General features: G+C 46.0%; 1 long non-coding RNA gene, 1 other non-coding gene and 1 pseudogene across 2 annotated transcripts; 1 reads left to right on the forward strand and 2 right to left on the reverse strand.

Moving 5' to 3' along the window:
* Window positions 1-49: 49 nt before the first annotated feature.
* On the reverse strand, window positions 50-3,180 carry LOC131496087 (uncharacterized). The gene is made up of 2 exons (XR_009254304.1): window positions 2,620-3,180; window positions 50-2,371 (listed from the first exon to the last, which is right to left on the reverse strand). It is a non-coding gene; the product is annotated as an uncharacterized LOC131496087 (long non-coding RNA).
* Window positions 3,181-8,148: 4,968 nt separating this feature from the next.
* On the forward strand, window positions 8,149-9,845 carry LOC131496092 (pre-B-cell leukemia transcription factor 2-like; annotated as a pseudogene).
* Window positions 9,846-14,371: 4,526 nt separating this feature from the next.
* On the reverse strand, window positions 14,372-14,479 carry LOC131505778 (U6 spliceosomal RNA). The gene has a single exon (XR_009258553.1). It is a non-coding gene; the product is annotated as a U6 spliceosomal RNA (small nuclear RNA).
* Window positions 14,480-16,221: the final 1,742 nt, after the last annotated feature.

The following is a 16,221-nucleotide window of genomic DNA, read 5'->3' on the forward strand; positions in this document are numbered from 1 at the left end:
ATTTATTGGCTTCTTTTCTTGCTATTATCCTGCAGTGTGAGGTTTTGTGTGTGTGTAAGGGCTTGATAACTGTTCTTGATAGGAGGATTGTAAATGTATCTACTACAGGAGTGATCACTTTATTTCCACCATACTCGCTATATTTTAGTCCTGGCCAAGGAACTCCTTCCCATCATCCTGTGTCTCCCACCTCTACCTTTGACAGGTGAATGTAGAACAAAGGGGTGATGGTTAAGTGGCTTTGGCATGAACAGCTCTGTACCTTGCCTCTGACATTTAGCTGTATGACTTTGGGCAAAACAGGGGACTATACCACATGGTCTATCCCAGCAGCAGCAGGAAATACCCGCTCCCTCGGTCCCTTCTGTCCCTCCTAAGGCAGCGGTACTCTGTACTGCCCTGACCACAGCTGATGGGCCAGGGTAGGCATCTGACCTATGAATGTCTGGCATGAAAAGTGAGTGGAAACGAATGAGGCCAATCAGATTCCCTTTCAGAAACCTAAATTGGGAGAGGCACCTGGGTGACTCAGTAGGTTGAGCGTCCAACTTGGGCTCAAGTCATGATCTCTAGGTTGGTGAGTTCAAGCCCATGTGGGGGCTCTGTGCTGACAGCTCAGGGCCTGGAGCCCGTTTCGGATTCTGTATCTCCCTCTCTCTGCCTTCCCTGCTCATACTCTGTCTCTCAAAAATGAATGAACATTAAAATAAAAATAAAAAGGAAAAAAAAAGAAACCTAAACTGGGATAAAGAAGCAGCTTTAATCACAGCCGCTGGGTCTCAGTGGGCAGTGGTGAAACCTGGCAGGGAAGCCCCAGATCATCTTTTAATTTCTTTTTAATGTTTATCCATTTTTGAGAGAGGGAGAGAGACAGAGCGTGAGTGGGGGAAGGGCAGAGAGAGAGGGAGACACAGAATCTGAAACAGGCTCCAGGCTCTAAGCTGTCAGCACAGAGCCTGACGCAGGGCTCGTACTCACAGACCGTGAGACCATGAGCTGAGCTGAAGTTGGATGCTTAACTAACTGAGCCACCCAGGTGCCCCTTAGATCTTTTTTTTTTTTTTAATGTTTAATTTATTTTGGGGAGGGAGCAACAGAGCTCAAGCAGGGGAGGGGTAGAGAGAGAGAGGGAGACACAGAATCCAGAGCAGGCTCCAGGCTCTGAGCTGTCAGCATAGAGCCTCACACGGGGCTTGAACTCACCAACCAGGAGATCATGACCTGAGCTTAAGTTGGACGCTTAACCGACTGAGCCTCCCGGGTGCCCCTTAGACCATCTTTTTATCAGATGACAGAATACCTGGTCCTAGAGCTACCTTAAATCCACAGCTCATCTCCAGGGTGCGGGGACACAACGGTCTCTGTGTTAGAATGTTGGGGGGCACCTCTCCATCTGATTATAAATGAAAACAGGAGGCTGCAGCCATGTTTGCCCGGGAGGGGAGGGGAGGGAGGAGGCAGCCCACTCATGTCGGTGGGGAAAGAAACCTTTACACAGCTCTCCTCCCCTCGTGGGGGCTTGTGGGGAAGGGATAAAGAAAATCAGGGAAGAAAGAGACGCCTCTGGTAGTTCTTCAGTCCCCTTCCAACGTGTGTGCTCAGCAGATACTCTGCTTAGCAGAGTATTATTGGGGTTGGGGCTGCCTGGGGAGGCCCGGACCCCAGTGAGAGAGGAAATTAAACTTCTCGGCACGATGTGGAGGAGGAGTTTGGAGGAGGCACAGAAAAGACTCCCAAAATGGAATCAGGGTGTGTTGGGAGCGCCTCTCCAAATGTCCAGGAGGCTGCAGGCTGCCAAGAGAGGTATACAGGGGAAGTTCCTGATGACGGACACCTAGAAGATTTTTAAGACAATAAAAATATTGAGTCAAACAGTTTGCATTCCTGTGAGGTAAACACCTTTTACCATCCAGCACGTTCAGTAAAATAGCACAAAATATCCATTAAGAAAATACCCCAGAAGACAAGAGTGCCTGGGGGTTTCTGGATCCCTCAATGAACACCCACTGCTCGAGGACCTGGGGTGAGCCTCTTGTTTCTAGAACCAGAAAAGTCTGCTACAGAACATTTCCTGCAGCAGGTCACAAGGACTGGGGCGTGGGGTGCACGGAGTGCCCAGCACGGTGCCTGGCGCGGGGAGGGGTGCAGCCCATAGCATCACACAGAAGCTAATCGGCACCCACCCCCAAGTGCCCACTGGGTGGAACACGCAGCAAAGACGGAAACAGAGACAGGACTTCCTGTTGGGCTGACAGCCACAGCCTTGTTGATCCAAGGGCTGAGGGGACACAGGCATTTGTCAGGAGAAAATGAAATGGCCCGGAGGCAGCTTCATCAGGTGATAAATGCCTTGAAGGGACCACAGTATCACCTGAAAGACAAATGAGCTCTGGATTTTGTGTGGCCCAAGCTTCCCAGTCTCACCAGCCCTCATCACAGGCATGGAAGTAACCTGTGCTACCATGGGGACAACCTCCATTTACTCCCAAGGACCCTCTCCCTTTGCACAGTTCCCTGAGGCCGTTTTCTGGGAGGCCACAGAGGTAGTCACACATGAGCTCCTGGACAACCCCATTCAGCTCCTGCAGGGTGTGTGACGGCCTCCCCACTTGTACCTACCACCGGCATCTCTCAGCATGGCCGTCGATGCCCCGTACATCTCGAGGGCCCAAAGCTCTGAGCCACTGTTCAGAGCTGAGTGTTGAAGCTCATGCTCTTTGACCTCAGCTCTCAGGACAACTAAGATGAAAGGCTGTCAAGGCAGGGCATGAGGGAGCAAGCTTTCATACTGCTAGTGAGTTTGGTCCAAGGATCACAACATAAACTCATTTCCCTACAAGAGAAATGTACTGTTCACGTATTCGGTCATCGAAAACAAAAACAAAAGCAAACCAACCCCCACGTGTTCCAAGGACTTGGACATTTTCACATTGAACTTGGCATCTCCAATCTAACTTTTGTGAGGGGCACTCTGGGTCTCTTGTAATAATCTGTGTCCTGTCTGGGACACAAACTGTTATCTGTTCACTAGATGATTTCCACCTCATCTGGACTTCACTTCCCAGCCTCCTTTGCAGTTAGGTGTGGCCATGTGACAGTTCAGATCAAAGGAATGTGGGCAGCAGTGACATGTGCCACTTCCAGGCTGGCCCATGGAAATCTCCCACGTGTGATCCTCTGTGCTCTTCATCCCCCCCCCCCCCCCCCCAGTCAGCTTGATGAGGACAAGCATGGCGACCCTGGAAGTGACATGTTGAAGACAGCAAGGCCATAAGACGGCAGGGTCCTGGGCCCAAGAATCAGTGCCTAGAGGAGAGCCAGCCTGCCAAGCACAACACCCACTTTGGACTTTCCATCATGTTTGAGCCCCATATATCATGTTTCTTTGTTACAGCAGCTAGCATTCCCTTAAGTAAAGCCAACTGGAAGATCTATGTGACCATTAGGGAAAATGTTGTCCTGTTCTGAAACTTGGAAACTTAGATGTGTTTGTGGTATCTGCTTCCTTTCTTAAAGCTGCACAAACGAACTTGATTTTGTCAAATACCAAAAATCAATATACGGTGCTAAACGCATGGAGAGGAACAGCAAGACCTGCTTCAACAGCTTAGGATAAAAAGGGAGTCACGTCTCTACTGAATTTCTAGTTACATGTCTACAGCTTTTATTAGCAGGAAGTTCAGTATGTCCATCTTGAGGCCTCCCCAACACATATCTGACACCAGGCAGAGAATCACTGCCGTCTTTGCCTCTGATGCTACCACCCACTGTCACTGCTAACAAAGGGTCCCCAAATCTGCAGGATGCTTTGGACCGCTGCAGTGATGCCCCTGCTTATGCTGACCCTCGTCTGAGCTCCAAGGCCTCAGTTTGTTTGGGTCATCTTCATGAGCTTGGGACTCTGCCCAAACCGCCATGCCAGCAGGGTGGCTGAGTGGGGGACTGCCAGCCTCAGCCCACACTGTGCACAGAGCAGCACGGCCCTGTCAGCATAGCAACCTTGGCCAGAGTCCGCTAGATGACCCCACGGGCCTGCCTAGCTTCGAATCTCAGGGAGAAGGGGCTCGGGTCTCAGTTCTTTCCTCCCCGGAGGCTCTTGGTTTGCGTGTGCCAGAACTCTGCACGCCAGGGAGGCCAGCACCTGCTAAGCCTGTTCTTCACTGACCCCCACCTGGAAAATGAGAGCCCACTCTCCTTCCATTGCAAAACAAAGGGGCCACCCAGTGACTCTCAACAGATCCAGATCGACTCTAAGATGTCCTTCTGTTTCGGCTTGTTCAAAAAAGCAGCTGGGAGCTTTTTCTTCTCTATTAAAAAAAAAAAAAATTGCTGCTTATTACATTGAGTTGAAGGGAATAGATGATGAGCCCCTGGGAAGATATTAATTTCTATTTTGTTACAAAAACATCCAAGCAGACTGCTGAGAATCTGATCCCCTCATTTTGCTTGTAAAACATGTTTTATATTAGTTCATGCTTTTTTCCAGAGTATATTAATTTGCATTCGCTCCTTCTTAGAATTTGGCTAATGGCTTATTAATTTTTTTAAGACTGTCTATAAAGGAACTTTCCCTTCAAATAACCATAGTATTAAATCCTCTAAAGAACCAGCCCAAAAAGAATTTGTGAGCCCAGCATAGCCAGTCTCCCCGCTCTGTGCCCGCATTTGCCACCTGTGACTGGGGTGACTTCACCAGCCTGTGGTATCTGATCCCCAAATGCTCTGTCCTGAGGGCAGGCAAAACCAAGAACTTGTCCTTTTCTCACTCAAGATGAAATTCAATTTCTTCTTAAAATTAAAAACAAGATAAGACAGAGGAAAAGGAGGACCCTTAAGCAGCGTAGGACCACATGGATTTATGAAGAAGGGGTGTAAGGCCCACGATAGGGTGCACTTGCCTCAAGTTGTGTGCCTCCCTCTCCCTGGCTGCAGGGTCTGCTGGGCGCTTTCCTGATTTTGAGCATTCTCTATTCCACCCCAAGTACTTCTGATACTGATTAGGGCGAGAACTGCCGTCAGGATCCACGGCCAGTGGGTGGCCACAGGGCTAACCGAACGCCCTTCCCCAAGCCCACTTGCCCCCAGGCATCTGATGGGAAGGAAGAGTGGACTGCCTGGAGAAGCCAGGCCCCTTCCTCCATCCTGTCCCACTTTGCCCCACTCTGCAGAAGGGTCATTTCCTTCCACGTGCTATTGATTAAGTTTATCAATTCTCTCTCTTCTTCCTCCATTTTGTTTAAATTTATTACTTCCTTTTTCTCCTTTCTCTTGGTTTGTAACTTAAAGGGAACAAAGTTCATCAGGTATGGACTTGATTTATTGTTTCTCTTTTTTTCTCTCCATAATATAAGCCCTGGGAGCAATAAATCTCCTCTAAGTACTGCATTGGCAGCATCCCAGAAATTGAGATATGTCACTTCCATGGTTTTGTTCTTTAAATATTCTGTAGAGTCCTAAATGTCTTCCCTAACGAAAGGTTTATTTAAGAAAGGATCTGCTCTGCTGAACACAATAAGAAACAGCTGAAAAAGAGGTTCAGCTAGAGGAAGGGAAAGGCCGGAGATAGAATGATCATTTGTTGATAATGTGATTTTATTGCTAAAATTACCAGATGAAAAATTCTTAGGACTAATAATAGTTTACTTAAAGTGAATGGATACCAAATAATTCACAAATCAATTCCTTTCCTCTATACTAATAATCAGAAGGCAAAAGGGTGGGGGAACAGTAAAAGTACATACACTATGGCAACTGTAATAATATACCCTAAAATTAGTTTAACAACAAATGTGCAGAAACTATATAAAAACTGAGAGTTACAAAACAAGAAAGTAAAAATGCATGCCATGTTCATGGTAAAACTCAATGTTGTAATGATTTGAATCTTTTCAAATTGACTGTATAATGTCAATCAAAATATCAATGGAAATTTTTAGGAAAAGTGCCCAAATGATTCTGAAGCACATCTGGAAAACTAAAGAGACACAACTCCCCCCAGGTCTCCTCCTGGGGAGGAGAAGGTCTGGGCTGGGAGAGTTGGGCATAAATGGCAGGGGTGGGAGGCAGGTAGGGACAGGGCAGTGGCCACTACCAGGCCTTACAATCCCTGAGCTTTGAAAGTGGTCCCAGTTGTTAACTCCCAGACGTGACTTCAGGCATTTCCCACTGAGGAAGACGCAGTTCCAAAAATATTTACTGAGCATCAGGCTGCAAAGGGAGCAAGCATACTCTTGGTGAAATTGGCTGTTTTGTTGTGTAGCGCTCTGACTCTTCTGTTCGTGTTGGAGGGCCATGTATCTTCTAAGAGCCATAAAAAGAAACCTTCAGTGGCAGATAAACTTTAGAGTGTCATTCAGTGACAAAGATAAGGAAGTTTCTCGATGACAATGTTGAAGTATAAGTGGAGTATTATTTGCCCATATAAATTATGGCTGAGGCCGGGTTAATTTTTCCAAAGGTTATATATGGATGAGAAAAAGGGTGTTAGCATTTTTATGAGGTCATGGAATGTCAGGACTGACTAATGTTTCTGAATAAGTATCTCATGCATGGAACTTAATCCTCTCCCAGCTCCCTCGCAAAGGAAAGCCCAAACGGCCGGACAGCCACCTATGATCTGCCATTCCTGTGTTAGAGCACTTGCTAAAAAACTTACTTTGCAATGTGGAGGCCATGGACTCATTCTTCAGGGCAGAGAATGACTGATCACCACCCTCCTGTCTCTTTGGGATGCTTGACCAGTGAGAAGTGCACATGCCTGTGGCCATACTTATTGATTTCATAGGATCATAGTCACTCTGCAGGCCCCATACCCAGAGGCCCTGCTGTAGAGGTAGATTGATTATAGATTCGTGTTTGATGGTACTCCTTGGGGCTTACAATAAGGCTTCTTCCAACTCTCCAAAAATGTGCAAGAAGGGGAGAAAAGATTGCCCTCCAAGAGTGATCAAAAAGAGGCTTGTAAGAATACCCAGTTAGGACTCCACCTGACCTATGTCTGACCACCACCCTCCCCCACAGAAAGAATGGCTTATATTTGTGTTAGGCTTCTGTGTGGACATGATTCCCATTCTCTCGGTATATACCTAGGAGTGAAATTGCCGGGTCAAATGGTAACTCTATGTTGAACTTCTTGAGGAACGACCAGACCATTTTCCAAAGTGGCTGCACCATTTTACATTTGCTACTAGCAATGTACGAGGGCTCCAGTTTCTCCACATTCTTACCAACACTGTTTTTTCGGTCTTTTTGATTATAACAATTTTAGTGGGTATGGAGTGGTATCCCACTGTGGTTTTGATGTGCCTTTCCCTGGTAAACGATGTCGAGCATCTTTTCACATGTATTGGCCTTTGTAGATCTCTTTGAAAAATATCTATTTGGATCCTTTGCCCATTTTTTAATTGGTGAGAGGCTATTTTCCCCCCTCCTGACACCAGATACATGGTATCTTTTCCAACTTCATTTCTTCAACTCTCCATCGCCAACTGGGTGTCCAACAATTAATCCTATTCTAACACTGCCTGGAGTTAGCACCAGACTCCACAGGTTTAAGAGCTCAGTCCCACAAGAGTGCCTCCACTTCAGAAGCCACCTGCAAGTATTAGGTCCCCAGGTTACCTACACGTCTGTCCAACTTGGCTAAAAGTCAGGGGTTCCCACCCACCCCAGGCTCAATAATTTGCTAGGACAACTCATAAAGGTCAGAAAAACTCCAATGAGTCCTGAGCATAGACGCCTCGGTCCTCATGGAGTTGGGCTGTGCCACCCTCCTGACATATGGATGCGTTGGCCTACTCAGAAGCTCTCCAAACCCTGTCATTTAGGGGTTCTCGTGGAGGTTTTATTACGTAGGCATGACGGTGCCATTGGTGATTATCACAATCTCTAGCCCCTCTCCCCTCCCTCGAGGTTGGGGGATAGGGTTGAAAGTTCCAAGCTTCTAAACAAGGCTTGGACTTCCTGGAAACCAGTCCCTGTCCTAGATACCAAGAGGTGGGCCCCTCTTCCAGTTTCCTCCCTTGCTTCCCCCCTTCTCCCTCCTCCCTCTCTCACATACACCCCCCTTTGGGCCTCCTTTCTATGACTCCATTTTCTCTGCTGCCGCCAGGGGCCAGGGTCTCCTGTGGGGAGCCCAGCCGGTACCCCAGGTCTCCCTTCAGGGCTGGGGTGAACCTCCGGGAGAGCCAGGAGGGGAGAGATGGGAGAGGGTTGGGGCAGAGGGAGCAGCGAGCCCACCAAGTTTGGGGGGGGGCGGTAATCAGACGGGGGAGGGGGCAGTAATCAGGCAGGGGGAGGGGAGGAGCAGGGAGGAGGCCTCAGGGCCCCCCCCCACAACTATGGAAGAGCAGCTGCTGGGGCCTCCCCCTCCAGGTGGGGGCTGGGAGCGCCTGGGATTGGTGGGTGGGGAGCCTGGGGACCCTGATGAGCCTCCTAGTGGCAGAGACCCTGGTGCGGGGAGGGAGGGGGTCCCGGGAGGTCAATGGAAGCAAGACATCAGGGACTTTCTGCAGCAGATAATGACCATAACCGACCAGAGCCTGGACAAGGCCCAGGCCAAGAAACACACCCTCACCTGCCACCACATGAAGCCTGCTCTTTAGTGTCCTGTGTGGAACCAAGGAGAAAACCAGCCTCGGCATTCGAAGCTCCCAGAGGAGCCGGTGGGCCCACATTGGATGCGCCCAGACAACATGCTTCTGGCATGGGTGTGGCTGGGCCTGAGAAAGGAGGGGGCTCAGCAGCAGCAGTGTCCCCCTACAACTCCATCCAACACTCGGGCTATGGCAGCAAACCTGCTCAGATCTGCCACATCTGCCATTGGGAGCTGGAGAAACGTGAGCGGCAGGCATGAATCGAGTTCACAACCACGTCACAAACCTGCTGAGGGAACAGAGACGCACTCGGCCTGTGGCACCCAAGGAGATGGAGCACGTGTCATCCATGGAAAGTTCCACGCCATCCAGATGCAACTCAGGCAGAGCACCTGTGAGGCTGTCATGGCCCCACGTTCCCGCTTCTTGGATGGATGGCAGAAGAAAAGGCTGCAACTTGAGCACACAGGCTACCGAGGTCTCAGTGAGTATTTCTACTGGCATCTGAGTAACCCAGAGCCTAGTGATGAGGCTGAGGAGGAGCTTGCCAAGAAGTGTGGAGGTGTCTCGGGTCTCCAACTGGTTTGGCAACAAGCGGATTCGGTATGAGAAAAATACTGGGAAGTTCCAAGAGGAGGCCAACACCTATGCTGTCAAGACTCCCACGTCAAGGGGCGCCTGGGTGGCGCAGTCGGTCGAGCGTCCGACTTCAGCCGGGTCACGATCTCGCGGTCCGTGAGTTCGAGCCCCGCGTCGGGCTCTGGGCTGACGGCTCGGAGCCTGGAGCCTGTTTCCGATTCTGTGTCTCCCTCTCTCTCTCTGCCCCTCCCCCGTTCATGCTCTGTCTCTCTCTGTCCCAAAAATAAATAAAAAAAAAAAACGTTGAAAAAAAAAATTAAAAAAAAAAAAAAAAAAGACTCCCACGTCAGTCACCCAGGAGGTCCACAGCCACACCAGCTCCCAGATACCCCCTTCCTCTGCAGGCTCTGGTGGCTCTTTCAATCTCTCAGGATCCAGAGACATGTTTCCGGGGATGCCTGGGCTCAACGGAGATTTCTACTCTGCTTCCCAGTGGAATCACTCCGGCACTCAGTGGGGTCAGGGGGCTACAGGGATAACCTTGGGGGAGGCCAGATGTACAGCCCTCAGCAAGTAAGGGCAAATGGTGGCTGGCAGGAGGCTGTAAGCCCATCCTCAGTGATGTCCCCAACAGGGGGACCAGGGAGCATTCACTCTGACACCTCCAATTGATCTTGCCCTCAGGCCCACGGGGGTGGGGGCTCACAAAACGACTTTTGAAGAGGACACAGGCATCCAGAGGACAAACCCCAAACACAGGAGAAGCACAAGACAGAGAAGGGAGAAAGGGGTCATCCCTTCCCCAATCAGACTCTCTCAGTGCTGGGGGTGCTGTGCTGACTACGTGGCAGGGAGAATGGGCTCCCCTAAGGGGAGAGTGGGGTCTGTTGTCTCCTTTTGTCAAGTCTTTTTCTCTTTCTCTCACAAATACCCAGAATCCCATTGTTCAGATCCCTTTCCCTTCTTCCTGTCCCCCAACCCCAAACCATATTCCATTTCTCTCTCTCTCTCTCTCTCTCTCTCTCTCTCTCTCTCTCTCTCTCCCCCACTCTCCCTCCCCAACCTTATCTGCCTATCTGCTCTGGGATCTGTGGAGAAGCCAGCCCTGCCTGACCAGAGATGCCAAAACTGCAGACACACCTTCCGGACAGAGGACATGGGCCACAAACCCTGTGTCTCCCCACCCCCTACCCCTCCAGATGGCTTTATTACCTCATATGCAGCTCATCTTAAACCAACAGAATCGCTCAGTGGAGTAGGGGAAAAAAAAGATACCTAGAGGTGGATGAAGAGTCACCCCATTAGAACAAAAGAGGCTCCTGTCACACTTATCACTCAGGAAATCCCAAGGGTTTTAGGAGCTCTGTGCCAGGAACTAAAAACAAGGACCAAATATCTTCCGTGTTATACCACAATTATTTGCCTTTTTGTTATTGAGTTATGAGTTCTGTACACAATCTAGATATCAGTTCCTTATCAGATGTATAATTTCTCCCATTCAGTAGGCTGTCTTTTAACTTTCTTGTTGGTGTCTTTAGCGCAAAAGATTCAATTTTGATGAAGTCCAATTTACCTGTTTTTTGTCTTAGTTTCTTACGCTTTTGGTATCATATCTAAGATGCCATTACCACATCCGAGGTGACAAGATTTATCCTTATTTTCTTCTAAGAATTTTATAGTTTTAGCCCTTATATTTAGGTCTAAGATTCATATGGGGCTAATCTATCTAATGTGAGACACATCCACAACTTCAATTTTTTTGCAGGTGGATATCCAGTTGTCCCAGTGTCGTTTGTTAAAAACCCTATTCTGGGGGAACCCTTCTACTTGCTAAACGGGATGCTGCCTGATTCATGAATCACTTAATAAAGCCAATTAAGATCTTCAAAACAAACCAACGAACACGAACACACACACACACACACACACACACACACACAGCGCCACACTATTCTTTCCCCCATGGATTGTCTTGGCACCCTTGTTAAAAATCAGTTTGACTACAAATGAGAGGTTTATTCCTGGACTCTGAAATCTATTCCATTGATCAATGTGTCTATCTTTGTGCCACTACCACATTGTCTTAATCACGTTTTTTTCTTTCTTTTTTAGTAAATTCTGAAATTATAAAGTCCTCCAAATTTCTTCTTTTTCAAGATATTTTTGGTGTTCCTGGCCTCTTGAGTTCCCTACGAATTTTAGGATCAGTTTGTCAATTTCTGCAAAGAAGCCAGCTGGAATTCTGACATAGATCACATTGAGTCTATAGATCAATTTGGGGAGTATTACCAGTTTAATAATATTAAGCCTTTTGATTCATAAACAGGATGTCTTTCCATTTGTTTGGGATTTTTAAATTTAACATTTTGCGGTTTTAAGACTGTAAGTTTTACACTTCCATTGTCAAAGTTATTCATTTCATTCCTTTTGGTGTTACTGCAAATGAAAATTTTTCTTTAATGTTTGTTTATTTTTGAGAGAGATAGAGAGACAGAGTGTGAGCAGGTGAGGGGAAAAGAGAGAGGGAGACACAGAATCCGAAGCAAGTTCCAGGCTCTGAGTTGTCAGCACAGAGCCTGACATGGGGCTCAGACTCACAAACTGTGAGATCACGACCTGAGCTGAAGTCGGAGGCTTAACCAACTGAACCACCCAGGTGCCCCTGAAATTGTTTTCTTAATTTCATTTTTAGATTATGCATTATAAGTATATAGAAATTCAACTGATTTTTTATATTAATCTTGTATCCTGCAACCTTGTTGAATTTATTAGCTCTAATAATTCTTTTTAAAAAACACTGTATACTAAAATGACAGAAGTTAGGAACTCTTCCTCAAACCATTTCATTCCAAAAGTTCAGAGAACTAATTTCACATTAAAAAAAAAAAAAAAAAAAAAAGAGGAACACAGAGTATCAATGTAAAAGTCCCACCCAAAGTATCTGTAAGAAAAAAAAGATAAGCAGAACATCCATACAGACAGTAAGTGAAACTATACCAAATATTCCAAGTCAAGAAAAAAAACATTACAAAAGTCAGAGTTAGAAAAACTCAGAAGTGAGAGCACAGCACTTAGGATAGATTTAGAAATAAAAGAAACAATAATTTCAGATATGAAGTCTAAATTAGAAGAAATTCAAGAGCAAATCAGATGATGCCTCATGAGACATAAAATGTGAAAAGTAGGAATTTTTTAAATCAAAAAAGAAAAGCACACATAAAGGAGTTCAAGAGAAAATGACAAATACTGGAAGTATGCAAAGAAGTCCCTGAAAATGAAACTCATAACAAGGGAACATAATACTAAAAACAATAAAAATTAAATTAAAAATAAAGAGCATGGCAGAGATTTGATATTACATTGCATTAGTCGGGATCCACTTAGAAGAAAGAAACCACAAAGGGGGACACCTGGGTGGCTCAGTCGGTTGGGTGTCTGACTTCAGCTCAGGTCATGATCTCGTGGTTCGTGAGTTTGGGTCCTGAGTTGGGCTCTATGCTGACAGCTCTGAGCCTGGAGCCTGATTCGGATTCTGTGTCTCCCTCTCTCTCTGTGCTCCTCCCCTGCTCGCTCTCTCTCTCTCTCTCTCTCTCTCTCTCTCTCAAAAATGAATGAACATTAAAAAAAAATTAAAAAAGAAAGAAAAAAGAAATCACAAAGGAATCTGAGTAGGAAAAGTCTTATATAAAGGATTACTAACTGTAACAGGAGGCTGGAATAATGGAGGAATGACCAGTAAAGATTAAAAGGAACTTTAAAGAACACGGAAGTAGTAAAGCCTCTACACCTAGGGCTGAGACAGAGGAACCAAGAAAAGGGCCTCCTTCCTCAGGGTTGGTACCAAGACCCTGGTAGGAGACACAGCTGTGACTCACTGGATGGTGGCCTGAAACCACCCAAGGGGATGCCAAGGGAAGCTTTCCAGGGGTGGCGCCCTGTAATGCTGACCACCAGGCTCTGCTGGAGCTAGCTCCAGGAGCTGCAGACACTGCATGAGCCTGGTGCAAGAGGGACCCTATCAAGAAGAGAAACCCCTTCCTCCTCCAGTGCCCCTACAGCGCCCTCTACTGACAAAGCTCAACACTAGGCCAACTCACAAAGGGGAACTAGCTATCCGGTTTAGCTCCATTATTGCAGAGCGGACAGTGAAGATGGCTTTGGAAGCTGAGACACTATAGATTAATAACTGGTGCCTATATATTAAAAAAGAACACAATATGCCTGAGAAAACTGACTCAGAATGAGCAACACCAAGACATATTTTAGTAAATTTACTGGATATTAAGAGATGGAGGGGATCCTTTAATCATGGAAGTGAAAAAGAACAAGTGACTCACAAAGGAAAGAAAATTAGATTATCATCAGACTTTTCAACAGCACTTCTTTGTATGAGAAAAAAAATGGTGTGACCTATCTAAGGCAAAAGTCTGAGCCAAGGATCTTATATTCAAGAAAACTGACCTTCAAGTATAAAAGGTACGAACTGTAATCAATGTACAAGAACTCAGGGAATATTGTTCCCATGAGCATTTCCTGAAGAATTTACTAGAGAACAAGCCTCAGACTGCCAAAATTACTAGCTATATCAGCAGAAGAACTAGCAGAGAGCATTAAATACATAATTACTTGTAGAACCAAAACTGTATGACATTTCAGAGAGGATATGGTATATGAAAGCTATACGCTCTATTGATGTAAATACAGAACAACAGCTAGGGGTGCCTGGGTGGTTCAGTTGTTTAAGTGACCCGACTCCCGATTTTGTCTCAGGTCATGATCCCAGGGTTGTAGGATCAAACGCATCAGGCTCCATGCTGAGCATGGAGCCTACTTGGGATCTCTCTCTCTCTCTCTGCCCCTTCCCCACTTGCACTCTCTTTCTCTCTCTCTCTCTCTCAGAATAAATAAATGAATATTGTATTTAAAAACACAGGGGGGTGCCGGGGTGGCTCAGTTGGTTAAGCGTCCGACTTCAGCTCAGGTCATGATCTCATAGCTTGTGAATTCAAGCCCCATGTTGGGTCTGTGCTGACAGCTCAGAACCTGGAACCTGCTTTGGATTCTATGTTTCCCTCTCTCTCTGTCCCTCCGACACTCGCACTCCATCTCCCTCTCTCTCTCTCTCTCTCTCTCAAAAATAATCATTAAAAAAATTTTTTAATACACAACAGCTATAAAAATTAGGGTGAGAACTTTTTTTTAATATGGAATGCTTCACAAATTTTGTATGTCACCCTTGCACAGAGGCCATGCTAATCTTCTCTGTATCATTCCAATTTTAGCATATGTGCTGCAAGAATGAGCACGAGAACTTTCAGACTCTTCTCCGTTATCATTCTGGTGGTAGCAGCATTAGTATTGATATTCCCTGTTGTGTGTGTAATGTAGCCTAAAACAAGTGAGTAATTATGAGCTATTTTAACTATCATCCCCCGTGTCCTAAAAATCAAGATTCTCAGTGTGGAAGAAAGAAGAGACAGCTGTAATTTTTTCAAAGATTAAATTAAAAAAAATCTATAGTCCTGAAACTTAATTGGAAAAACAGTATGAACTTATGACGTTTTCAATCTATCATTTTATCTATATCGAATAGCTCTGTCCGTTGCAAAGGCCTGGAAACAATGACCAACTCATAGCAGCTAGTATCCCTGGAGTCCACACTGTGGTCATAAAATGCCATTTCCCACTGAAAGTCAGAGCTGCATGGAGAAATGACTGACTGCAGGTCAGAAGAGGAAATACAAACGAAGTCTAGAACATCTTGACATACACGACAGCACACACGCCATCACAGACAGGCTCATCGAGCCCAGGGTAGCGTCAAAAGAACACCGAAGCCAGTTCACAAGGGTTCCCACTGGCCAAAGACAGGACAATTTGAGCTTCGAACATAGTACCAATGGCAACGAACTGAAACTCACCAGGTTTATTTAAGTCCGTGAACTCATAATGATAATGAAAAAGTGAACTGGTCACCTCCAGAGGATAAGGAACCAGTTTATTATTTTGCAAACTGATAAACACAAGGAATAAAGGCATTTATCCTGCCTCTTCTACATGAGCTATACCACTGGGTAACCTCATGGTAGATGAAAGGAAGCATCTGTTTATAAAGAATTCCAGCAAATAAATGAAAAAGAAATGATGGAATTAAAATATCATCATTTTGTAGTGGTGGCAGCTGTGGTTCTTCTCATTACCTCATGTAAAACACTGGAACAGTCTCATCAACGTTGCCATCATCTGTTTAACATTCTCAAGGTATTTTCTCAAAGCCTATTTACTTATAAATTGTGTGGAATGACAAAATTAATAAGCAATAAAATGTGAATCATACCACAATGAAAACGATATATGCCACCATTTTGGACCCCCAGGGAATTAAGGATCTAGGGACTGAGCATCCATAGCTACGAACACCACCAAAGGAGAGACAGCCTGACATTATGTGGCCCCTGATGAAGGAACACATCACCACCTAGAGTCTTGCCAGAAGACAGAAGCTGAGTCTGATCAAGCTTCTCAATCCAGCTGACAATGCATGCGGCACAGGCAAAGGGCAACGGAGCATGCTGAAATGTCCCATGCGTGGGCAGCAAACAAACCCCGCACTGTGGGAAATGCTACAGTCAGATGGCCTGGATTCAACAGACAAAATGAAAGGAAAAAGATGAGAGGGGACTCGAAACATGAAAAGGAGGTAAATAAAGATACATTTTTAAAAGTGGGCAAGACAGAGCCATCATTTCTAAAGATGCACACTTGGACGCTAAGACCATAAACATAAGGAAGTGATTACTACAGAAGCCAGGCAGTGGTTACTCCTGGCGGGGGGTATGACTGTGACTTGGACAGGGAACATGAAGGCGTTTCTGGGGTGGCTGCAACATTCCACCTCTTGGGTTACAAAAGCATTTGGGGTGTTTGCCTTATACTTCGTGAAGCTCTTTGTTTTGTGTATTTTTCTGTATCTCTATTCCAAAAAAAAGTTGTAAGTACAAAGATTTAAAAAGGAATATTAAAAAACTGATGCACGTGTCACATCACA

Source organism: Neofelis nebulosa, chromosome 2, assembly GCF_028018385.1.
Source record: "Neofelis nebulosa isolate mNeoNeb1 chromosome 2, mNeoNeb1.pri, whole genome shotgun sequence".
NCBI lineage: Eukaryota > Metazoa > Chordata > Mammalia > Carnivora > Felidae > Neofelis > Neofelis nebulosa.